This window comes from Papilio polytes, unplaced genomic scaffold, assembly GCF_000836215.1.
Source record: "Papilio polytes unplaced genomic scaffold, Ppol_1.0 DF820956.1, whole genome shotgun sequence".
Lineage (NCBI taxonomy): Eukaryota > Metazoa > Arthropoda > Insecta > Lepidoptera > Papilionidae > Papilio > Papilio polytes.
In genome coordinates, this window is record NW_013528248.1 from 479,774 (window position 1) to 507,486 (window position 27,713).

Below are 27,713 nucleotides of genomic sequence, written 5' to 3' on the forward strand. Positions count from 1 at the left end.
TCCAAAATTAATCTTCTTCCGTAACGAAATTTGGATGAAAAACATTTTTAAATCGTGACAACCATCTCAAATAAGATAAATCAAAAAATTCCCAAAGTAACAGTTTGTCAGAAGAATTCTTATGTGTTACCGACATCAAATTTTAATGCAATTTAAAGACGAGATTAAACTCGGATGATTATTGTGAATTCAGAGTGAAGAGTGAGGATTTAAAAAAAGTATAGATAAAACACACGTAACCACTTTTGCCTAAAGGAACCGGTCTTCGTAACTAACTTCAGACCGTCGCATTTCATTATGCGAAGGTCAATCTACAAGTCGGGTCTTCGCTCAGATGCGAGCTAACATCGGTGGGGAGCGGCCGTTAGTCCCGTTAGCTATTTAAAAACTTTTACGTAGCAAAATTACAACGAGAAATAACATTTAAACGATACTATTGAAGTAAAACGGTCAGTGTTGACCCGTGTTGTTGCGTTGAACAGTTTGGGACGTGATAAAATCGTGTTTTACGCAAAGTTCAACTAGAAAGTTGCATTGACAAGCATTTCTGTACAAACAGTGTTTGTATGTGTACTATAGTTTAACTTTTGTGCAGTGGTTACGTGAGGTTTTTGAACTGTATCCGGGAACTTTTAGGTTATTTGGTAAGTGTTTAAAATGTTTGAAATCTCGTAAAAATGAATATTTTATTAGAACACTAACATTACGAATAAATGTTATTAAATTATATATTTAAATAACGGTTTTGTACCACAATTTAGTATAAAAATTATTGGTTAACTTTCTAATAAGAATTGCAATTGATTTTTAAAATAATAAGATAAAACAAATGTGCCATATCCTATTTGAAAATCATATATCGTCAGGTTTTATTCTTAAATCTAGTTTCCAGCCAGTCTTGGCACGCTGAACTTAAAAAAGTTGTTGCTGTTTTTATTTTATTATCGTTACCTCGACTGTTGTACGTTGAATCGAATTACATCTAAAATATGAGTTTTTAATTTTCGTTCTTGTTTATATTTTTTTCTATAAAACCGAATTTGTAGCCGGTTTTGCTACTACATTACGTTATATATAACCTTAAAATTAAAGTAAATTGTAATCGGAAAGGATCAAATTCATTTAATCAAGCATCTCAAATGTCGTCAATGTGTCAAATAACATTAAACAAAGATATGTAAAACCTACACAGACGGAAATTAACATAAAAATATGATATCTACAATAAAAGGATCTTGTGTTATTTGTAATATAAATTATTGTTTTACCAAAGAAATAAATAAAGTTTGTTGTAAAACGAAGGAACATCTCAAATACAAGACCGTATTTCTACATACAGGGATAGGCAGATCAATTTATTTCAAACAAGGTTGCACACCACTTATTTCTTTCACATTTATGTTTCCACGAACGCATTTATGTCACGATTTTTTGATAGCTGACCTTATGACCGATTCATACATCCTTTCTACATATTTCTGACTATCTAAACAATCTCTTAGTCATAACATTGAAGAAGTACTGTTTGTTATAGTTAATAGATTGCACGTCTATTTGTCTTAGCAAATTATAATGATGTGCCACGGGTTGACAACAATTGGAATATATTTCATATTTTAAATAATTCAATTTGTGGTTTATTGTTCTGTGGATAAACTTTGCAACATTTAAACAGATTTATAACATTTATTTGTTAAATCTATACTAATATTATAAAGAGGAAAGATTTGTATTTTTAGCTATTTAGAGGTATTGAAATAACACAAAAACTACAGGACCAATTTCAAAAATTCTTTCACCATTAAATATGTTTTTTATTAGTTTTTAATTTCACGCGGCCGAAGTCGCAAGCAACAGTTAATAATAAATAAAACACATTAAAAAACAAGAAGCTAAAACATCTAGTCTGTTAATTTAGACAACGCTTCTTTTAACTTATGGCAGGTGTCTTGGCAGCTGTCATTACACTATTTTAGCTTTTCCGATGGCTGTTCGATTATTTGCTATCTGAAACTATAAAAAACACAATCTTGTGCTATGAATATGCATAACGTTAGTACAAAATGTTGTACACCCCTGCATATCGTAGCCAGTCGTTTCCTAGACAAGTTCAAATCTGGACCGCTCATCTCATCGATCTTAGTCCACGGACATTTCTTCCGTTAGCCATGTCAAGTGAGATTTCATGCTTAACTTGTTACCCTGTCTCGCTCTTTACGGAATTAATTTTATCGTTTATTTAAACATATTTGGAACGCGTTTCGACTCCAAAGAGGTTATAGTGAGCACACTACTCGATTGTTAGTTATGCTGAAACAGGAATTGGCTGCGAAACAATCGACAATCGCGCAACAGTTGTGTCAAAGTGCGCTCTTATAGTTACTATGTCGCTTCTATTTTTTTTGTGACTGATTTGTCACTGTTTGCCTAGAAGAGGCATTTACAGCTGCACCGGATTTGATGTGGCCGAGCGCAGATGGCGCTTCGTCTAAGTCTCGTTTATGAGTAACTAAGCTCGAGGGCCCCCTCAGGAGTCTTGGCATGGGCCGTTACTTTGTTTATGTCGCTTCTAGTTTTATTGACTTTGTATTGACTTCAAAGATGTGAAGTCAAAAGGTAACCGTGGATTTAAACGCCAGTGCAAAAACAAATGCTGTCTTTGTTTATTTTAAACAGTATGATAGAGATGGATATAATTTTTTTGTGATAACATTCTACAATGGAAATCCACGGTTGTTTATAAATCTAAATTGAATAATATTTATTTTGAGTTAAACGTATTATGGATGGAATTTATTTCAAATAATGAAACTTAGGTCTATATTTCATGTTAATTTCGATAAATTGAATATTTTTAGTAACCGAATTTAATAAAATAATAATTTAATTGTATTAACATTTGTATGTAAAATATTTAAAAATTAAAACATGCTTTATTATGTCTAGATTTGCCTATTCGCAACGTTTACGTTCTTAGATAATTGTATTAGAACATATCTATTATTAATGTAGAATAAAATTGTCCTTTAGAGTATTTAAATTGGACTAATAGTTTAGAAGATATCGCAAACACAAACAATAAGGGTAACCGAAAAATCAGCTTACAAGCTACCGGGCTTAGAAATTTGGAATCTTGCATCGGTAGATTTTTGTTATTACGCAGATTACTACTAAGTTAATACTTTTGGTGATAGGTTGAAAAAAAAGGGCGAACGTAATAGGTTATATTTGTTATTTCACGCGGGCGAAGTTGCGAGCAACAGCTAGTCTATTATAACCCGACTTCCAAAATGGTTGTTGTCACTTTGACTACGTTTTGAAATGATATATGTGATTACATTAATATAAGCGTAAAATCATACACAATTCCCTAGAAGACTATCTCGTTCAATAACTACGTAGAATTTGTAGAACTTATCATTTTGTGTATTATCATACAGATAAATAGTTACTAATATTATAAAAGCGAATGTTGGATGTTTGTTAGGTCGTCTAAACTGATCGGAACTCGAAAGGCATAGATGTAGAGCTGGAAGAACACAGCCTTTTTAATTCCACACGGACAGAGTTACAGGCGAAAGCTAGTATACAAATACGGCATTAAAAACTACCACTTGACGTACTGAATTGTGGTCAAGTACCAGCGAAATGAAGGCAAAATAATCTTTGTATTGGATACTTTCACCAAACGTAACAGAGCATTTTTTGAGACATGTTTGTGGTCACTTATTTCTATACGCCACACTTCTTCACTAAGGATCTGAGAGCGTATCTTAAGGGAAGACTAGGCCTTAAGTCAACCACTACACGAGCCTTCACAAGTACAAATTATTAAAAAGAATTTATATTTTAAACTAAATTAGAGAAACGTCATTCAATACTTGGCGGCCATTTTGATTTTTCCTTTGTTTTAGTATTTTGCCTAGTGAGAGTTTAAAATAAGAATAAATGTCAGATGTAGAAAACATTTTACCACAATAATTATGGAATTTTCTAAGCGGTTTATGGTGATCCATTTCAGTACTAGTTTTTTTGTGTTTTTTATGTTAGCGAACTAACGATTAATTGTTTAAATTCAATGTAGACATTGACCTGGTAATAACAACGAATAAATAAATAAATAAATCACCGTTGTGTGTACGAATATATAGTTTTTTTTCGAGTTACTCGAGTTTTTTAACAAAAATGTGGTCAGGGATTCTTGACTTATACACATTACAGTTGAAAAAAATATCAAAAAAGTCTAATTTTATTTACAACGTCTTAATTGAAGTTTGGGGTTAAGTCTCGCTTTGATTCCTATGAGCTTGTGGAGGTGCGCACACTACTCGATTTTTAGTTGTGCAAAACAGTGGAATTGGCTGCGAAACAATCGACAATCGCACGACAGTTATGCTATAGTTTAGTCAAAGGTGAGCACACTCTTACCATTCATATAATAAGTTACTAAATAAGGAATTACTTAATTATTCTTATATTTACTTGAAAGATAGATAAATTCAAATCTTATTTAAACAAACAAACAAAATTAACATTTGTCAAATTATCAACAGCAAATGTCAAAATGACATGATATCAAACAACGGCAACCTTGCTTTCTTGATGTTGGCAGCAACTTATGGTCTCCAATGTGGGAAACATTAGGGTTTTTATCCAAAATATTTACCACCTAAGTTTAATGGCGTGAAAATATATAGCCTAAAGCGTGACACAAGTGTAGGGCTTTTTATTAAAAATAGAATTATTCAAAAATATGCTGTAATTGCTAACATCTTAGGCAACAAAGAAGTGTGTGTTTACGCTTTATTATAATAGTGTAGATTAATAGATTAATATTATAAATTTGGATGGATGGATGTTTGTTAGAGTTTGTAACCTAAACTGCTGATCGGATATCGATGAAATTTCGCATAGGTGTAGAAGATAGTCTGAAAGAACACATAGGCTCACATTTGTTTTTTTTTAATTCCACGCGGACGGAGTCGCGGGCGAAAGCTAGTATTAGGATATATTTATAATTACACGTGGGCGAAGTCGCGAGCAACAGCTCATTTATAATTTAATTGAATAACATTAAAAGAATGAAATAGGACGTATTTAGATCGTCACTAATCTTAAAACCGTTTTCGCGTTTCGTTGTTTCGACGCACGAATCGCTCGTGAATGGATTTAATTATCGCAAAATGTCGCCGACAGAAATTTAGCAACGAGGGCAAGGCCTTGACTAATTATTTTTCATCACGTAATCGAACCTTGAACTGAAATGTCCGCCAAACAACTGAAACGTTATCAATATTACGCCGCATTTTATATGCAAATGTTTTCTTTTTATTAAATAATCCAACATCCATCGTAGCATCGTCCGAGACAATGAGTGTGCGTTTTAGCTCATAGGTTCAGAAATAATTTTGTTGTTGTTGTTTACTATTGTTTATTTTTTTTTTTATAATAAAATATAATCTATGTTCAATACTAATTTAGTTTTCTAATGATGAAAGAATTTTTAAAATCGGTTCAGTAGTTTTAAAACAAATCAAGGCTTTCCTCTTATTTAATTACTAGTTATTTCTCGCGATTTCGTCTGTGTGAAATTAAAACATAATAAAAATGTAGCCTATGTTTGTCACAGATAAATTACCTTTCTAATGGTGAATGAATTAAAAAAATCGGCCCAGTAGTTTTTACGTGAATCGATTACATACAAAAGTATAAATCTTTCCTCTTAATAATAAGAGATTTAGGCGCGTATTCCCTATTTTGGCGAATTCCGGTGGTCGCTTGCTCCACTAAATTAGACATTATTACTGTTAATTTTACGCTAAGCATTATAAAACTGGTTACAATATAACGAGGGTCAACGGTAAGTGGTTATACCGCTAACAAATTTGAAAGTCTACGCCCTGTCTAAATCACAGTAAGAGCGCGCACACCTTGGACTAAACTATCGCACTGTTTAGTCTCCCCTTGTTTCCTATAAGCTTATATAGAGCGCACACTACTCGATTTTTAGTTGTGCAACTAAACAGTTGAATTGGCTGCAAAACAATCGACAATCGCACAACATTTGTCGATGGTTTAGTCAAAGGTGAGCGCCCGCTTTAAGACACAAACAATAGACGTATGGTCAACGACAAGGAAACAAACTCATAAGTTGGTCAAGGTTTGCCCAGTGATATAATAATCTATAGAATTGTCAAATAAGTTTCCACTTATAAAACACTAGCTGTTCCCGTGCGGCTTCATCCGCGTGAAATTATGAAAATTTTATTTTTTTGTTTACATCTGTCAAATTATCAATTACAAATGTCAAAGCATGACATGACAACCTTGCTTCCTTGATGTTCGCAGCAACTTATGGTCTCTTTCCTACATTAGGGTTTTTATCCAAAATATTTACCCCTAAGTTTAATGGCCTTAAAATATATAGTCTAAAGCGTGACGTAAGTGTAGGGCTTTTTATTGAAAAAAGAATTATTAAAAAATATGCTGTAATTGCTGACATCTTAGGCAACAAAGAAGTGTGTGTTTATGCTTTATTATAATAGTATAGATTAACATAATGTTAATTCTGTTAAATAACATACAAATCCAATATTCACTCGTAAAAATACGACCGTTGAATCTAGATAAGACTACAAATTCGTTAACATAAAAGTTTACCCTGAATCGGGTATCTGTTGCTAAGGGCCTCCCTTAGCAACAGATCGATAGCAACCGCAGTTAAAATTGTACCGTTTCTAAATCTAATTCAATAAACAGTTTTAAATCTCCATCAAATTATTCCCATTGTATAAAAAATGCGTCATAAAATTCATCTCAAATTCTCTTAGTTCCGGATCGCGTCATCAATTCCTAGTATTTCGTGTATCTAATTTCAATATAATTATTGTTCATATAATCGTGCGTTACTCGATACCGTAGTTTTGAGGTCAAGATTACCATAGTATTTATCAAATATCTCGGCTGCTCGGAACTTCCAGTCTGCGCAAACACAATTTTCGATATAAAGAGGTAAAGGGATGCAGTGACCCTAGCGGTGAGGTTAGCCGCCAAGATAGTTGTAATGGTCTATACTGCTGTGTTGTGACGTCATTATATTCCTATTTGCGGTTAAGTTGTATATTTAAATTAATATCGGTTTGTAGAATTCAAAGGTTTCAAAGAATTAGATAGTTCGGAAACGCATTTCATGGAATTATCAAACCAACACTAAAGAATGGTTAAATGTAACTGAGAAACATAAGTAGTAAAAATATTAGTTATTCGAAATTTCTCTCTTTTTCTATGTCCCCAAAGTGGGGCAGAGGGCGTCCATAGTACGCCGCAAGCTCGCTCTATCCTGGGCTCTGCGTTAGTTATTCGAAATGACAAGCCAAAAATATTTAAAATCATTATGAATCAGTTTGAATTTTATCCTTAATTGAACGTGTTTTGATGATAAATAGGTTTATTTTATAATTATGAATCACATAATCGGGAAAACTAAATATGTAGTTATTTTAATTAAATTACGATTACGTACTTATGTTTTTCCTATCGTATTACTAACGGTTTATAGTTTATGCAATCTATACTAATATTATAAAGAGGAAAGTGTATTTTTGTATGTATTGAAATAACTCAAAAAATACTGGTCCGATTTCAAAAATTCTTACACCATTAAAAAGTTAAGTTATCAGTGAGTAACATAGGCTATGTTTATTATTACTTTTAATTTCACGCGGACGAATTCGCGAGCAACAGCTAGTGTTAAACAACAAGCCACGTTTGTTCCGGGTAATCTCTGAAAAGACTGGGTCGCTTCGACCGGACTTTCCCTGAAGGGTAGCTGACATAGACTGGCTACTTTTTTATCTTAATATTGCGTGGACGAAGTCGCGGCCAACAGCTAGTGTAAAATAATGTGATAACCAGTAAAACATTTAATAATATCTTTAGTATGCGTGATTAAAAAAACAAAAGAAAGTAGTCTAAGTGTTCTTCCAAATAATCTACATTTTTTTTGGTGTCGGGGGGAAATCTTCAAAAGATACCTCTTCTTGGAAGGCAGGGTTATGTAGGATTTGACCTACTATAAGCCCCTCGGTGGCCATCCTCTAGTGACAGACAAAGGTTCCGGGATCTCCAAGGAAAACACCGGACACATAATCTACATTTGTCACAAATTTCATCGAGATCCATTCAGCAGTTTAGGGTACAAACATTCATCCAAACTCTAATTTTTATAATATTAGTATAAGATATACTAAAAAACTGTTGTACATACTTTCATTATTTTCAAGCTAAATGTAAATTAAGAAATAATATCCTATTACATATAGATACAGCACAAAAAACCCGAACTAGCCTACAATTTGGTCGAGTATAATTCGCATTGGCCCGAAATCTTTATGTTAATATGCTTGTTTTTTTCTCCTTCGAAAAGGTCAAGAGATCCGATGAAGATCGGTGTTACTAGATTGTTTGAATGTTAACGGTTTTCGAATAGATTGTCCCGATGAGCTCGTAACCTAGTGTTAAAATCACATGTGTAGCATTACTTTTCTTTCGTTTTACTAGTATTTATGTCTGTAAATGTTTATTACCAGCTTTTGACGACACCGTCCGCGTGGAAAAAAACATGTGTCTTCTTCCAGACCTATACCAGATCTATATCAATGCCAAATTACATCAAGATCCGTTCAGCAGTTTAGGCTACAAACTCTAACAAACATCCATCTAAACTTTCACGCTTATAATATTAGTAAGATATTTTGGCAACTAAAGTTGTGAAAGGAGAGGTTGCATGTGGCTGAGATGCAGTTTTTAATGAAAAGCATTGTCTATATGGCTATGATCATCTTCCCACCCACCCCAACCCTTATTCTACTCCCGTAGGGTCGGCGCAGCAGGTTTCGCCCTCCAGGTTAATCTATCCGTCATCTCAGTCATCACTCCCTTGATCATGTCACCTTTCTCGCAATCCATCTCTTTCTACCTCTACCGGTGTACCTCCATACTCATCAACGGCTGACGATGCTCGTTCTAAATAATAATATGTATTTCCAGATGGCACAATTAATATAAACAATTCAATCACATGCATACAATCTGTACACGTGGGCTTTATCAGGTATCAGATATGTGGAGCTGATATAACTGTAAATGTGTCAGACGATAACCTACTAGTTATCGATAGCTTATCGGCATTTTCTCTTTGCTTGTGAAAGTCCTCATTTTCAGCACTTGACCGAAATCTAATTATCATTGTGTAATAAAACGCTATCATAAAATAACCTTGGAAATAAGACCTATTTTACTAGGGCCTGTCCCACCAAATTGTAAGTTGTCTGAAAATTTAATGTGTAAAATAAGTGATGGAAATATCGGATTTCGTTACCTTATGAGACCTCCTCTCCTCCAGCCTCTATCAGCCAGTGGTGGGACAGGGCCTAAAATGTTACATTTATGTAACTAGCTATCCCCCGTGACTCGGAAATTTTAACTGATTAGAAAAAAAACTAAAATACCTTATTTGTACTTCAAGACTATCATATGTCTATGCGAAATTTCATCAAAATACGTTTAACTATTTTGGCGGCCAACTCTAACAAACATCCATCCATACATCTAAACATTCTTATTTATTACGAGTATGTTAGTAAGAAGTAAATCTTGACTTTTCGCACAATTTTAACACAATGTATATCCAAACTTTATAGTAAACTTACAGTGCGTTCATATAATTTAAAAATGAACCAAAAGCCTACACACGCGTTGTTAAAATTTCAACTGTCTGAACTGTACAAAGTTGTTCAATTAAAACTGTCAGTTTGAACTGAACGTAGCATTAACATATTTCTTAGTATTATCTAGTGTATTATTTTTCAATGAAGTTTAAAGTTCTTGGAAAGATATCTTTGTTTTGTTTCAATTACAAGCTACAATTACTGACGTCTACCTTGACATCAGTTGCTCACATATGCTATTTAGTAGTAACATAGGGTGAACAGAGAATTGCTATTAATTATCCTGTCTACTGCAAAACATTGTGGGTTTGATGCAAAGATCCGGTCCCTAGGTAAAGGTTCCCATACAAGCAACCTTTTTGCATCCAACGTTGTTGGATACGGTTACTTAGGGGTACACTTAGTGTGAATTTAATCGTAAAATCTACGCTATTTATTAAGAACTAGTTTTGCTCGTGACTGCCCGAGTGGAATTAAATAATAAAATCTTAGTTATCATACTAATATTATAAATGTGAAAATTTAGATGGATGGATGTTTGTTACAGTTTGTAGCCTCAATGGCGGAACGGATTTAGATGGAATTTGGTATAGATGTAGAGGATAGTCTGAAAGAATACATAGGCACACTTTCATTTTTTTTATTCCACGCGGACGGAGTCGCAGGCAAAAGCCAGTTCAGTCATAATTTGTCTTTCTAATGGCAAAATATTCGAGTTTATTCCATCTCTGTGTAGTAGAGATAAATAGTAAATCAGTACAATAATAGAAAGAAAACAAGAATCAGTAGTGCATACCTCTGCTTACCCTGTTGAACGACAGGCGTGAGTCACGTACACAAGGATGAGAGATTGAAGCAAGGATAATTAATAAGAAAAAAACCAATCTGCAAGATAATGTGTTCGTGATCCAAACTTCATATCAGTTAAATCAAACTCTTGTAAAAATGTTTGCGAAGTTCAACAACCAATCGAATTCTAAAGATCGAAGATCGATAATTTCAATATAATACCATTAAACTACCGCACTCAGAATCATCAAGTGTTACTCTAACTTACCTTAGAGTAGTTTTAGTACGTGTACGCTAAGGGATAACCTTCAATAGAAAAAAAATTATAAAAATGTATTACGCGTACATTTTGATTACTAGAAGTCTCAAATCTAGTCTGACAAACTAGAAATATTTTGTCCGACTAGATTTCCCCGCGACGTCGTCCGTGCGGAATTTAAGAAAAACATTATATGTTCTTTCATACTTTGTTATACGAGTACATTTGTGCTAAATTTAACCGAGATTTACTCGTTTTGGAGATGCGCAGTAAGTGATATCCATCCAAATTTTCGCATACAATATTAGTATGATTGTGGCGTTTTCGTTGATAACAAAAATATGCCTTAGCAAGGTCAATTCGTGATTTTACTAAATACAACAATCATGTGGATATATAAAAAGATTCTTATTTATTACATACCATTTGCGACTTTTTATCTAAACTCTTTGGTCATCAACTAGCAAAAACATATAACCTACAAATTAGTATAAAAAAAACACAACAATACGTATATTAGTAGGCGTGTATTCAAGGATACAGACAGACAAATTGATTGATGTATCGAAATTTATAATGATGGATGTCGAAAATGATCTCATTTGGCCTTATCTTTTTTTTAATAATTCAGTAAACATGTTTATAGGAATCTAAAAGAAAATAAGTCAAAAACCACATCTAGAATTTAAAAAAAAACCCTCCACATCTATCTATATCTATATATAGTAAAATTGGAGTATCTGTTTTTTTCCAAATTCCAGATTTCGTGAAGTGAAATGAAAATCGCATTTAAAAATAATTTGTCTTGTCTGTCTGTCCGCAAGCCGCGTTAGTTCCGGGATAATCTCCGAAACGGCTGCACCGATTATAACAGGACTTTCACTAAGGGGTAGCAGACGTAGCCAGGCACATTATAGGCTATTTGTCATAATATTGCATGGACATCGCGGGGGACAGTTAGTTTGCTAGTAAATAAAAACGTTTAAAAACAAGAAAAGTACATTAATAACAGGACACAAAAAATAACTGAGCTCAAATCAAAATGACATAAAACTAGTCTAAATCGCACGGAACAATCAAGTACCAGGACAACATAACGATCGAGGTACAAAGAATTTCATCAATAATTACATAGCAGACCGTATTATTCTGTGATGGTATAACGATCCGTCTTCGTAATTTATTCCTCCAATCTCAGGTTCAAGCGTGACCTTTGCTCGACCGATGTGTGCCCGATAGCAAAACAAAAGAACACAAACTATCGGTTATTGGAATCGCGAAGCTATCTCGAAGTTAAATGGCTTTTTTGATGTATTACTATGACGTGAGTTTGAGAGAGTATCGGCCGAATATTGAAACGAATCTTGAGCGTATGCTTAGAATTTAGGAGTAAAATAGTTTTTAAATTTAAGCGAGACCACATCAAAAACGGTGTGTTATTAATGTGTCGTTTTATCGGCCGTTATTTTATGATTATTTTTTTCCTAAATGTCCTTTGCAATTTGGGTTTTCTTCTCGTCTTTTACGCTAAATGTTTTGACTTGATTAAGAACTCTGAGGAAGTTGCAAATTGAAAGGAAATAAATATCGAAGGAAGATCAAAAATCAATAAAAATTTAAAAGGACCCTACAAGAAAAAGTTTAGGATTCTTTAAACGTATGATAGTTTATTACTGTCGTGTCGGTATAATGCATTTTTAACCATCTTTGTACTCTCGTAGTTACATTTAAAAGCAAATCATTTAAGGTAAGAATCAACAGAGCGATCTATGTCTTGTTAAGTGAAAGTGTGAAGTCAATGGCTCTCAAACTTCCAAAATTGCCTTATAAAATTCTTGTTACTTTGAATTTTTAGTACGTTATGCGAAGAGTGGATGGTGACACAAATCAGAAAGTGTTAAGAATGAATGTGAATGGCTACAAAGGTAGAGGAAGACCGAAGAAAGTATGGACGGATTGTGTGAAAGAGGATATGCTTAAGAAGGGAGTGGATTCAGATATGACGGCAGATAGAAATGTATGGAGGAGCAGCACATACTGTGCCGACCCTCCATAGGGATGAGGGTAAGTTGATGATTGCAGTAATATTTCAGTCATCGTGTAAATACTAGAATATGTATTCTACAAATTTAGATACATAGATATCTGTAGATGTAAATGATTAGTCTTTGCTTAAAAAAATTATTACCAAAAAGTTTGAGCACCACTGAGCTCTTCTACGATTTGTTTTCTTTCATTAGAAACTCATACATCTGATTGTCGAAAGTGTTCGTGAAACCTTTACAGTTCCTAACAATCGTCACTAGACTTCAAAAAATCACAGTTAATTACGATGAACAAGAAATTGCTCAGAGTAATATCCGCATGTAATTTCCGAATAAAGGCGACATTCTTGTTCGACGATGATGAAGAAATTTCTATTTCCTAAGCATTTTGTAAGTGTATAGTATAGCCCTATGCAAACTTTATAGAGGCTCGGATGCGGAGGTTGGAACTCTCCCTTGTCAATGCACAATTCGACATTAACAATTACCCATAAAGTTATACGCAGTCCAACTATTTAGTTGCACAACTAAAAATCGAGTGTGTGCACCTCCATATAAGCTCACAGGAATCAACGCGAGACTAAACAGTTGTGCGATAGTTTAGTTTCATGTGTGCACATGTTAGTGTACAAATTAATCACAATTTCCCTGTCTAAAATAAATTAGTTAACGTCATCAGTTTCTATTCAACCATAAAAATTATGAAACCCCCTTCCGAAGACAAACAAAACAATTCACAATTAACACTGGCACTAATTAATCATTTTAAAGAAAGTGTAAAAAGACTAAGAAAGGTTGGGTCAAGAAACCCATTTGCGTTGTAACGTCAAAGCACAGGCTTGAAGTGAAAATCTCTTGTTACGAAATCCTTTCGACATTGATGTGTTATTTGAAAAATGGTCACCATTTTTGCTTTTATTTCAGGATATTTACCAACATGATAAAGTTTTAATCCACTTTCCCTTTCCAACATATTTTTATATTGAAAAGATGCTAATGGGATAGGCAGTGAAGGAATGGGAAAATTGTTTTACATAACCTCTGTTAACAACACATTTGCTTAATTTCAACTTGTATATCTTAATTTAAAATTTGCAATAATATGATAGTTTCGACTTATTTATGGTTACCCTATACAATATGTATTCAACACGCGAGGCGACAGACAATATAGGAGCCTCATTACGACGTATTCATACACTTAAAAGCCGTGTCCACTTCGAAAGAAAGTCACCTGATTTTTTATCTGTATAACATCCAGTCTTTGAAACCAGACGTTACTTGTGTAAATAGACAGTATTTGTATGAGTTATGGTTGGTTGGGAATTGATTTCTAAAAAACAATTGACAGTCTCGAAAAATATAAATTTTTTACTGTTCCTTTTTTGAATTTTGATTGTTTTTTAAGTTATGCAACCAGTATTTAAAACAAAAAATCAATAAATTTTGAAAGTATAAAGATACATAAAGTAAAGGGTCAAAAACACATTGGTTATTGCGTCGTTAGTTTTAACCGTTGCTAATTCTGTATAACAGGAATGTGGTTACACTCCATCCGTGACTTTATTTCTGGCTTCATGCTTAACTGAGTAAAGACGGACGACCTTGTATGCTTCTCTAAGAATTATCTGTTTTACTGCTTGTTTCCATTACCGTAACTGTAAAGAAACATTCACCAATTGCTTTTGGAGAAAACAAACGATAAAATTATTTTCCATATCATAAGTGATAGTCTAATTGGAAAGAAAAAAATGTTTAGACTTCTCACTGACTGACAATATCATTTAAAATAAAGTAAAATAAATAAATAAAATAACATTTAATGTTATCACTACTACAACACAAATTAGAGAAAAAAACACAACAAAGTAATTAAAAATAGAATAATAAACACGTAATTACAGGACAAAGTATTTAAAATGTGTATTTCTGTGCTGACCGGATTGTGTCCTCGCTCAGCTATAAATGCTGGATGCTTCTGATCGAAATACCCAGCGCTGATCTTCCGCGAGATTTATTGTCTTTGGATTAATTTACAATTCATTTCAGTGCTTAAATTAAAACAAACATGTCTGTCATTACAGTCTTAAGGTTTTTAATTTGTAATTTACATTCAATTCGACTATAGTATAGTTCGTACCAAATGTTTTGTCAGGTTGGCGTACATGACCTTCGCATCCCGCTACGTCATACCACATCTTGTATACTGCTCAGCGGCTTGTGCGAAATTTAGAGCGGTCAGAATGTCTGAAAACCGATAATCGAATGAACTAAGAGAATTATCAAGTTTTCAACTTTTGTTTAATTGTTATTTGTTGTCCCCATATTTGCATTAATAATTCAGTGCCTGCTTGCTCAGGCGTTTATATATCGTTGAAGATTTTGACGTGACATTTAGAACAATGGATAATAAGTTTGAGACAATATACATTTCATAACGTCTGAATATCAATAAATCTCAAAGATCATGAGAAACAATCTCTTATTATGATATTTTTACTCATTATTTGTCTAAAAATAAAGGAAATAGACAATGATTCTCTGTCATATTTGAATTTACTCCAATTGAGTGTATTAACCGATGTTACGGAGTGTAACATTCTCATCGGCTACACACTACGTACTGCATATACTCACCGTGTAACATGTTACCCCGGTCTTAATGGAACTTGTATCATACTTCATACTAATATAAATGCGAAAGTTTAGGTGGATGGATGTTTGTTAGAATTTGTAGCCAAAACTGCTGAATGGATTTCGATGAAATTTAGTATAGATGAAGAGGATGGCCTGGAAGAACGCATAGGCTACTCACTTCTGCTTTTTTTTATACCTCGCGGACGGAATCGCGGGCGAAAGCTAGTTTTAGTATAAATCTTTTGAAATACATTGGCGGCCCGGTGCGCGACGCTGTCATCCTGCGTTGCTACAGCTAAAATTGTTTTTAGCAACTCATACCTTGTTCCGAGCTGCCAAGATATTTGACAACTACTATACTAAGTCTTCTGAACCCGATACAGTGAACATACGGGCGTCCGTTCTAAGAATAGGTTGTATATAATAATCGAGCATCAAGATTTCAAGTTTTTTGCCCAACGTTCGATGGAGCGTCATTCGATCTGCTTTTTTTATCCGCGCATCATAAATACAACCGGCTTTGTCTGTGAAGTGTTTCATGTTAATATTACTATTTTTTTATGTGTGTTTTGGTGTATTACGAAAATATTACGCTATTTGATACTAGAAAATCGTTTGTTTAAGTAATTTATGATAGTCATGAGTTTCAATTCTAAATCTGTTTACCCTAATTGTTATAGACTTGACATTTTAATGCATTTAGATTTTGAGTCTGAATTAAAAAAATACAATCAACTGCAAAAGAAGTTCTGTATAAAGCCATTCAAACTTTACTGCGGCTCGGAACATCGCAATTGAAGCGAGAACATATTTTTAGGTATCAGAGGGACCTTAAGGCATTCCTATTTTTTTTTATAAGAGAAGGGGGCAAACCCAGAGGTGGTCAACGACGCCCATGGACATCCGCAACACCAAAGGAACTACAGATGTGTTGCCGGCCTTTGAGGTTGATGCTATCTCCTAGTAGTTAGACTGCGTGATACATCTTCGTATGCAGTTAATCGAGCCGGTGTAATATTTGAATCGTATTATACCAAATGTAACAATAACATTAAGAAACAATGTAAGACAGTGGACCTGATGTTATCAGTATGGGAAATTTACTTGTTTTACAAGATTTATAACAATTATTATACATTGTTGGTTGATTAATTTGATTACGAAAATTACTTGAACAAAATTCTTTTGTTAGTAAAGTGAAAGTTGCAAGATTTTAGATATGACCTCTTTGTTTTGATACTGTCTGTTGCTTTGTTTGTTTTGTGTAGAATCTAGTTATCCGTTTAGTTTCTTAATCTACGTTGACACATTTATAACAAACCTTTAAAAGTTGGTAAATACATTGAAAATTAGATTTCGCCCGCGACTTCTTAAGTAGAAAAATGAAGTTTGACTAAACGCATAACTGTTGTGCGATTGTCGATTGTTTCGCAGTCAACTGTTTAGTTGCACAACTAATCGATTGTACGCACCTCCATTCAAAGGAATCAAAACACGACTAAACAGTTTAGTCAAAGCACGCTCTTAGTATGAAAATGACTATGTCGTTAAGCGATGACCTTTTGAATCAACAAGTTAATGATTTGACGAATTAGGAACGAATTCACGGCTTCCGTAGACGTGATTCGACAATTTACATATAGTTTTATTTTTTAATATAAAATACAAGAAAACCACCGTAATAAATTTATCTTTTCTTATCATTATTAGCACGCGATATTTATAAAAAAACACAAGGAACTACCGAAAATGTTTTCGAGTAATTATGGTAATGTTTTTATGTGAGGTTAATTTAGTCTCTTCCTACCAAATGATTATTAAGTCGTGATCCAAACGATGATGCTGATGGCACCACTCAATACAATTATGATGCGACTACATAAACTATGAACAAACTTTAATTTAAATATCCACAATGTTTTTTTTAATATTGATGTCACATTTTGTATTTTAAAGTGTATGAATTTTTAAGCATATGGAACTACTAGTAGACTTGTAGAATGAATATCTTTCTAAGATTGTGTACTCGTTATTTTTGGTGTTCGCAAAATAACACACATAAAATAAACCTCAGAACTATACACCTTTTAATTAATCCTAAAAGTAAATACAGTTAAATAACTTCAAACTAAAAAAAAATATCCTTCTCAACACTACAATACGTTTAGAAATAACAAAAAACAACCAAAGTAATTAGACACGAAATAATGAAAATGTAATTAAATGATAAAAGAGATATTTAAAACGAGCATTGTAATGCTGATAGAATTGGATCCTCGCTCAGCTTTAAATGCTGGATGCTTTTAGTTGACCCAGCGCTGATCTTCTGCGAGAACAGGCAAACAATGCAAAAGAGAGCAATCTCTGTTAATACTGTTCGTTGTTATATCTCTAAATTACCAAGTCCATAGTCGCAGTAGTCTCAAATCATCCGTGACACCCCTAACCTTACCGCAGCTGATAAAAAGCCTAACGCATGACTAATTGTGGCTCCAATATGAGGAAGTCAGTTCAGATAATGATGTCATTAACAAGGATGGTGCTGAATCGCTCATCACGCGTGTTATATGAAATGCTCGATAAGTTCGTGGAAACATTGGACTGACTTTTAAAGAATATAATTGTAACTAGCGATATTTATTTAAACACATCACTAGAGATCTCGTCAGGAATGCGCGCGAATTTTCCAATCCTTCTAATGACATTGACAGCTGTCAGAAATGTGACGTTTATGCCAACAAACTAGTGTTGCGCCAATTCTACAGCGCGGTGCTAACCTTTTATAGACCTTTTTATAGACCCTTTAAATAGACGTAATTACTAACCAATCAGTGCTCCCAAAAATAATATCTCAACGCGCTGAACGATACAAGAGTGATTTTAAAACGTTTATATGAGGGAGGGCGTTAAAAACGCTGAGCGTTAAAACAACGCCCCTATAAATGAGTGCTTACAAAGACAAGATAGTTTAATAAGGTGTAAAAAAGTTGACAGTTTTTAGTATAATAGTTAGGAAACATAACTTTGTACCGTAATTGACATCAAGTCGGACCACATTTGACGCATGACGATAGTCACGAATAATCAATTTTGTTTTGACCATTCTCAATTTCTCAACGGCAAAAAACCGGCGCATAACTATGCAAATGAATTTGAATTTGCTACCACGTAAACTCACTTCTATCTCGAACGCACGTTTTATTTACTTTCGTAGGAGATATATGTCGTAGTGATGCGGCTTGCAGAATTTAATTTCGAAGGTTGATAGACACGGTACTTAATCCTCAAGCATTTAAATATGATTTAGTGACAGCTATTGGCAATTATTTTAAATACAATTATTTATATAAACATGTGGTTTTGAAGGTTTTTTAGTCTTAATAGTATTACTGGATCACGTTAATATGTCTCAAGTGTAAACTGTGACATCCTTTCTCTATATGTATTTAATACACTTTGTCGTATTAAAAATTGTAATTATTCAAGTTCTAATAACTCGAAAGAGATAACCAGATGTGAAGTCGATTTCAAAATGTCTATAACAAGTTTGATAACAATAGTAGTGGTGTAACTAAACCACAATCAAGGCCGCTATCCTCACGCTGTTGCCCGTGGGGGGTGAACTGTCATACGGTTTATTAACCCAGTAACATTCGATCCGGTTTAACAATAGATTAAAACAATAGGTTTTTAGATCACCCAGATATCAGAATTTCACTCGAATTAATCAATCGATTTGTTTCAAGTGACATGTCCTCTTGTGACATATTTATGACGGTCATTTCGTGGACTTGTTTTTTTTATAATATAAGTTTGCAAACGAGCAAGCGGCCACCTGAATCCACCGAAATGGAAAGCGACCGCTGCCCACAAACATCTGCAATTGCAGATGCGTTGCCTACCCTTAATTAACGGAGGAGGAAACGCACATAAAGATGACATTTCCCCTTCCTATGCGTTTCCTTCACCTTCAAATTCACTTTTTGTTCCCAACATTTCCACTTAAGAAAAGGATTGAAAGGGAAAGGCATTAAAATTTGGCCTCCGGCACCACACTCATCAGACGAAACGCGGAATTGCTTCCACTTCACGCCTGTTTTCTGTGTGGTCGTGGTATTACAGGCGGGCCGGCCCATTCGTGCAAAGATGTTAAAGCGGGCTATACCACTGTTAAAACTGTTGTTCCTTGACTATCTTAATTCTAAGTAATTTGTATGAAAACTTTCAAATTAGTTTCGAATTTCTTTAAATGTATGGACAAAGTTTAGATAATATAATACGGAAAATTGTAACGCGACTTTAACTAACGGCTACAATATATTCACGTAGAAATGCATATAAAATTAATGTAAGATACTTACTTTGGGCCTTAACAAAATGTAGTGCTTCAAACACAATAATATGATGAAAAACCATGTTGGCGTCCATAGTATCAGCGGATTTATCTAAACAGTGTAATACAGTATTTTGTTTAAAACCATCATCTTGTTAATGTCATACATCTCTATCAGCCGTCATATCTGAATTTATTCCTTAAGCATTTCATTCAAACAATTCTTCCACACTTTCTTCATCTTTATTAAAATACTAGCTTTCGCCCGCGACCCCGTCCGCGCGGAATAAAAACAAAATTAAGTAACCTATGTGTTCTTCCAGACTATACTCTACGTCCATGCCGAATTTCATCGAGATCCGTTCAGCAGTTTAGGCTACAAACTAACAAACATCCATCCATCTAAACTTTCGCATTTATATTAGTAAGATTGCCATGATATTAAACATTTTTTCTGTAAAATTCCAAGCTAAATTCTTTTAATACAGGATTCTTATTACGGGCCAGTATGTGTAATCTGTGCGTAGACGCTAAGGTCTTGTATGCTTTGAGTTTGAGAATTTACAAGCCTGTTTATGTGGGTGGATAACTGTAATGTTGTTTAATTGAATACGCCGCATTATAATCATTTGTCATGGGTATTTTTATAGATATACTAGTTTTGCCCGCGACTTCGGAATGAAAAAACTAACTTGGCTATAACTTCCAAACTATGCTCCATATCTGTCCCTAATTCTATCGAGATAGCTGTTTTAGAGGTAAGCCGAAAAAAACTTCCATCAAAACTTTCGTTAAGTTAACTCGATTGTAAGTTAAGATCTTGTTTCCTTTAGTTACTTATAACTTATGAAATATGTTCTAAATTGTTTGTGTTTTGTTCTTATGTGTTTTAAAACAGAATTTAAATATCCTCACACTCAGGAATAATCTAACATTATAATATTGAAAGAATTTTTAAAAACTGTCCAGTAGTTTTTGAGTTCACACGTAACAAACATATAAATACAAATCTATCCCTTTAAGTATTAATATACGATATACAAGTAAACTATAAAAGGCGTAGTTCACAAAATATCAAGACAATTAAGTTTTGTACTTATTCATTCAACTTAATATGACTTGTATTAAGTTTTTTCTCACTTAATGTCACTCAAAGTATACAATATTGATTATAAATCACTGCAGTGACACCTAAAATCAGATCAAGCAGCTTGTCTCATAATTAACATTGGACTAAAGTAACTAGATGTGTCTTTAGTAATTCTTGATTACTTATTATCGAACTAGCTTTTGCTCGCGTTTCCGTCCGCGTGGAATTGAAAAAAACATAAGTGAATAGCCTTTATGTTCTCCCAGACTACCTTCAATATTTATGCTAAATTTCATCGAAATCCATTCAGGCGTTTACGTCATAAACTCTAACAAACGTCCATCCATCGATCCATCCATCCATCCATCCATCTTTCTATATTTTATTCAAGTTTCATCTGATAGCATAATCAATAAAAAACTGATTTAACATTGTAAGATCGATCACAGTATTAATTGTCCCAAATAAAATGTCAATAATCTAATGGGTAAGGGTACAAAATTACGATCACGTGTTTGAGAGTTCGAATTCCACCATTCCACTATTGTAAACCATATTCTAGCACGAACTTAGAGTTTAGTGGGAATAGTACAACAAATATTAAATAAAAAAAAAACAAGTAAAAATAGAAAAAACAAACCTGTGACTTATATTACTTATTTAACGAATAACTGGGCGAAATAAAATTTAATAACAATACACGATTAACACTTCAATAATACACAAGCCTCAATTTATCCAATTTAAATTAACATGCAATTTGTAACAGACGTGCAAACAATGGCTCACAGAGCAGATATTTTCCATAATAAGAGCCCTTGTCACTTCCAGTACACTAATACATTAGATAATTACGATTGTATATAATTTGGATGTCGGTCAATACGACCACGTTATAAACTAGGCTACATTCACTTTCGGCGTATATTATAAACTCCAGGGGCCTATCCTAAAAAAAACTTATGCAGCATAGCTGAAGATTTCATTTATTCTATCGTTACCGTGTTAGTAGTGTTAGGTTTAAGTTTCAATGGACTAAAACTCGAGTTACGTTTAGAAACGTATTTTATTGAGTTATCAAACCAGACATCATTGACCTCCACGCCTTAAAGAACACCGTCAAATCTCATACATATTTTGTCGATAAAGTTACGAGTATATCTCGCAAATTTTCATGGTAGGACCCGTAGTTTTGTACTTCAGATCTATCTTCATCATTCGTTGTCAGTTCTTTTTATTTTATTTATTTAAACACTAGCTGTTTCCATGCGGCTAACAACATGAAAAAAAACTTTATTTTGTCAAATTCTTAATTACAAATGTCAAAATTACTATTACCATACTATAACTTTGCTTCCTTAATGTTGGCAGCTTGTTTATGTTCCATTCCCACATGAACATTTTTTCCAATTCATTTAGCACCTAAGTTTAATAGCGTGAAAATATAAAGCCTAAAGCGTGTCGTAAGTGTAGAGGTTTTTATTAAAGAAAGAATTATTTACAAACATGCTGTGATTCCCGACATCCTTCGCCACGAAGTAGTGTGTGTTTACTCTTTATTATATTAGAATAGATTTGCTCTTTTGTTTTTATTTGAATCTGTGAATCAAAATTACGTAATTAAATTCAGTCGAAATCTAAGTGCGATTGTTATATTATAACAAAGCGTTATAATTGTAACAATAAGTTATGCAAAAATAATAGCTACTGCGCAACTTATTAAGTTATTATAGTAATTAAGTTACGACATGAATGTAACAGCATTTCTTATAAAGCCTTCATGTTAGTTGACCACAATTTAGTACGTCTCGCTTAATCTAATAATATCTCTACGCTTATACGACGGACGAGGAGACGCACATAAAAAGGATATTTCCCCTTCCTATGCGTCTCCTTCACTGTCAAATCCACTTCCTCTTCCCAACCTCTCATAAGAAAAGGGTGGTAAAGAGAAAGGGACTTAAATTAGGCCTCCGGCACCACGCTCATCAGACTGTACACGGAATTGCTTCCATTTCACGCCTGTCTTCTGTGTGGTCGTGGTATTGCACCGGGCGTGCCGGCCCTGCAGTGCTAAGATGTTAAAGCGGGCACTACCACTGTAAATATACGATTTATTATATTTACAGTGGTAGTGCCCTATATTATAACTACATGTTATTATTAATAGTAGTTAGTATATCTTACTAATATTACTTCTTACTATCTTACTTCTTACTAATATTATAAATGCGAAAGTTTAGATGGATGGATAGATGGATATTTGTTAGACTTTGTAGCCTGAACGACTAAACACATCTCGGTGAAACTTGGCATAGACGTAAAGGATACTCTGGAAGAACACATAGGCTACTCACTTGTTATTTTTTTCAATTCGACGCGGACGGAGTCGCGTTTGAAAGCTAGTTAATATATAATTGTATAAATTATTAAAGCGCATACCTTTAACTAAAGTATCGCACAACTGTTTACTCTCGCTTTGATTCTATGAGCTTATGAGGTACACAACTGAATTTGTAGTTGTGCTACTAAACAGTTGAATTATCTGCGAGACAATCGCACAATAGTTGTGCGATAGTTTATTCAAAGGTGCGCACGCTCCTAATAATAACTGACAGACATTCCATATTAAAAAAATCAATATAAGATGATTTTTATTGACTAATGATTTTTCTTTTGTTTCAGAACGCGTCCCTTACGAGTAAGGTATGTTTTGACTGTTTTTTCTTATCCATTTTTAGTCACGTCTTGACAATCGGAATACTTTCAAATCAAGAAGCGCTGGACTGGGGTAGTTAAGAACGCCAGTTCACATGTGGCTTATTTTTTTTAAATATTAACATTTTTAAGCTGCCTGTGAATTTGTTGTTGACAGAGATTTATTAAATGTTTTCCATTCTTTAATTAGCGGGGGAACCTAACGTGATTGTCATCTCTTATATCTTCAATAAGAAAAACAGAGATAGCAAGTGTTCAAATGTCACGCATTTTGAAATTGTTACAAGATACAGTGTGAATTTAGGGCATTATACATGGCGATGTTCACAGTTTATAAGGCTACGTGCATACTTACTTTGGATCTAACGTTCTTTTTGCCTATCGCCATTTCATAACTAAGGGTGCGTTCACATTGGCATTGATGATGTACTTTGGAGTAGTTTTAGGAAATGAATAGTTAGATGAATTACTGCTGTATTCATAGTTGTAAATGACTATGGGAGCCTGTTAATATGTGAAACTTACACATTAGTAATCATTTATATGTAGCCTACTTTATGCCTGCGACTTATTCCGCGCAGAAAAAAAATGTATTTAGTAAGTTGTCTGTATACGTCAAACATTCATTCATTTAAACTCTCGCAATTATATTAGTAAGATTTATGGCAAAATTACTAATAATTCAGTATATAAATAATGAAAAATAAACCTCTTTATTTCTTTTTTACTTTAAAAATTGTCTAAAAATATAGCGTTACTCAGCGATAACGTAGCTTTTTAATGGTGAAACCATTATTGAAATCTGTTCCGTAGTTTTTGAGTTATTCCAATACATACAAAAATACTTGCCTCTTTATAATAGTATAGATATGCGGTTTGAATCCTCTTACCAAATGACAAGCGTGGAGATATGAGCGTGTGTGAAATTAATCATAGTGAACCAAATGTCACGGCAATTGGAAACGCTGCGTTCGCAACCGATTCGAATCCTGACGTGGTCGGCACGTTAAACCCTGCTTCCACCACACAATTACACGTTCTCTGTACTCTTAATTTTTTTATATAATATAAGGTGGCAAACGAGCAAGAGGCCATCGAAATGGAAAGCGACTGCTGCCCATAAACATCCGCAATTGCAGATGCGTTTAATTGACAGAGGAGGCGACGCACATAAAGAGGACATTTCCCCTTTAAGAAAAGGGTGAAAAGGTAAAGGGACTAAAATTAGGCCTCCGGCACCAATAGTATTACACCGGGCGAGTCGGCCTATTCGTGCAAAGATGTTAAAGCGGGCTCTACCACTATTGGGATTGCTATATCCTTGTAATAAAACGCCGTAATTATTAAATTTTTATTTCCGTTCTTAATGTAACACAATCAAAAATTGAAGATGACTAGTTCAGGCATAGAGTATACAAAAGGTAATTTGGCAAAGACTAAGTAACATCAACTCCCTAGCGTTTCATACCTAATAGGAAGAAACATAAGGCCTTTATTGACCGACTTCCCAAAAGAAGGAGGTACTTAATTCGTATGTATATATTTTTATAGAGATCTCCTCGAAATAAAGTTTTATTATTATTTTTTTTTATTTTTTTTAAACTAACGTGTATTTTTTTCGACCACATCTATTAGGTGATTACGCTTTAATTTGTATATTAAAGCGATTGCCATTTGTTTCTTAGTAATGATAGTTGGCAGTCACGGTTAGTCGAGTTTGTGGAAAAAGGGTTTAACTTACACGGTTTTAGTGTAACCAATTGTTAAGTCCTATCTATTTTATTATTTCGTATTACATTGCTGAGATATAGGCTGTATTAAGATTGACTTTATTATATTTCTAAGATACTAGCTGTTGCATGCGACTTCATCCGCATAAAACTATAAAAATTTCATTAGTTTGTTCACATTTGTCAATATCAATTGCAAATGTTAAAATGACATGACATGTCAAACCATAGCAACCTTGCTTCCTTGATGTTGGCAACAACTTATGGTCTCTTTCCCACATTAGGGTTTTTATCCAAACTATTTACAGCTAAGTTTAACGGCGTGAAAATAAGGCTTAAAGCGTGACGTAAGTGTAGGGCTTTCTATTAAAAAAAGAGTTATTCGAAAATATGCTGTGATTGCTGACATCTTAGGCAACAAAGAAGTGTCTGTTTATTTTATTAGCTTTATTATATTAGTATAGATAATAGATCGAAATCTTACTTGATATTAGTATTAAAATTAGGTTTATATAATTAATTCTGGTTTTAATAATAATTTATTAAATTAATAATTATTTAATTAAGACAAGATATACTTTTCACCTTTTAAAAGTCGCGGGCAAAAGCTAGTATGTAATAACAGTGTGTTGAAAAATCTTATTGTACGTTACATTGCGTGTTTTATAAGATTGTAAAATGTATTACATGTTACACCATCATTCTATAAGACACAAGTCAATCATCTCAAATGATTCCATTCGCTTATTGAAATTTGCTTACAATACGTATCCTATTAAATTATAATTCATATGTACAATACGATTTCTATTTTAACACATGATAGACTAAAATCGATCTTATTGGATTGGATTAAAGTTCATATTGCTGCTTTTTAGTACATATTGCTGAGTTTTATAGTTTCTTATTATGGTTATATCTATCAAAACATATAAAATTGTATTGTTTGTAATGTCAAAAAATACTTCTTGAAATTGATATCCTTTTGAAAAATTTTGTCTGTCTGTCCGCGAATATTTTTTCCAAGTAATCTATGAAATGGCTGTACTAATTTTGACGAGACCTTTACTAGAAGATAGCTTATATATTAAAGTGTGACTTTTTAAATTTCGCGATGAATTCGCGGGCAAAAGCTAGTATTTCAAGGATCCAATTTCGCTTTGTTCCATAACCTATTACATAATCACCTGCACTAAATATTACGTCTGTCTGTCATTGTTATACAAAGCGAGGTGTTGAATAGTTGTAGCTTCACGCAATCATAATTGCATGTTACTGCTAGTATATACACTTCGATCTTTTTATAAAACGTCTAATGTCAACTACGAGCGGACACTAGTGAAATGACGCAGTAGTTTGCTGGTTTATGTCTAATAGATTGACCGCGACTTTATTTAATTTTGAATTAAAAATAAACAAGTGAAAGACCTATTAAGATGTTTTGCAAATATGTAGAACAAACATCCATCAAAATTTTCGCATTCATAATATAACCGTAGGAATTTTAGTAAAATAATTGATCCATATCGTAGAGATAGAGATGATAGAGGTGTATGGAAGAGCAGCACATACTGTGCCGACCCTCTATAAGGGATAAGGGCAAGTTAATGGTGACATCGTAACTTGTAAGTGAAGAATTCCACTGCCGTAACACTAGTATAAATATAGCTATCTCTTTCATTATTTTAGACTAAACAGAGATAAAATATTACAAGTCTAAATGCAGTTCAATTTTATGGTAATACTTATATGACATATGTTAACTATAATCAAAACCCTGACATATAACTAATTGAATATCCATAAATATATTAAAAAAACGATTCTATAAACACGTTATTAATTTTTCACGCGTTTATTTAATTGAAAATTCAAACAAGAGGTCTCTATATCATAATTCTTGCGACATCAAATATTCAGCTGCGATGTTTATAATCGATCAAAATAACCGTCAGCAATGTTTTAAAATAAATTTGAGCTAAAACCTTAACCTACTTAGAGAACAAATAACATTTAATTTAGTGACATTTGACACCGCATCTTCATTATATTGCAATTTTAATAATCTATACTATTATAATAAAGCGTAAACACACACTTCTTTGTTGCCTAAGATGTCAGCCCTCACAGCATATTTTCGAATAACTCTTTTTTTAATAAAAAAAAAGCCCTACACTTACGTCACGCTTTAGGCTGTATATTTTCACACCATTAAACTAAGGGGGTTAATATTTTGGATAAAAACCCTAATGTGGAAAAGAAACCATAAGTTGTTGCCAACATCAAGGAAGCAAGGTTGCCATGGTTTGACATCGTGTCATGTCATTTTGACGTTTACAATTGATAACTTGACAAATGTGAACGATAAAATGATTTTTTTATAA

The 27,713-nt window shown here is 33.5% G+C and overlaps 1 protein-coding gene across 1 annotated transcript in view; it reads left to right on the forward strand.

Annotated features, from left to right (window-relative positions):
* The first annotated feature begins 312 nt into the window (after nt 1–312).
* LOC106109941 overlaps nt 313–27,713 on the forward strand; it is an 88,251-nt gene continuing 60,850 nt past the window's right edge. The window contains exons 1-2 of the mRNA XM_013291598.1: nt 313–644; nt 23,567–23,587. The gene's annotated coding sequence lies outside the window, so the exon portion shown is untranslated. The remainder of the gene's footprint in view (nt 645–23,566; nt 23,588–27,713) is intronic.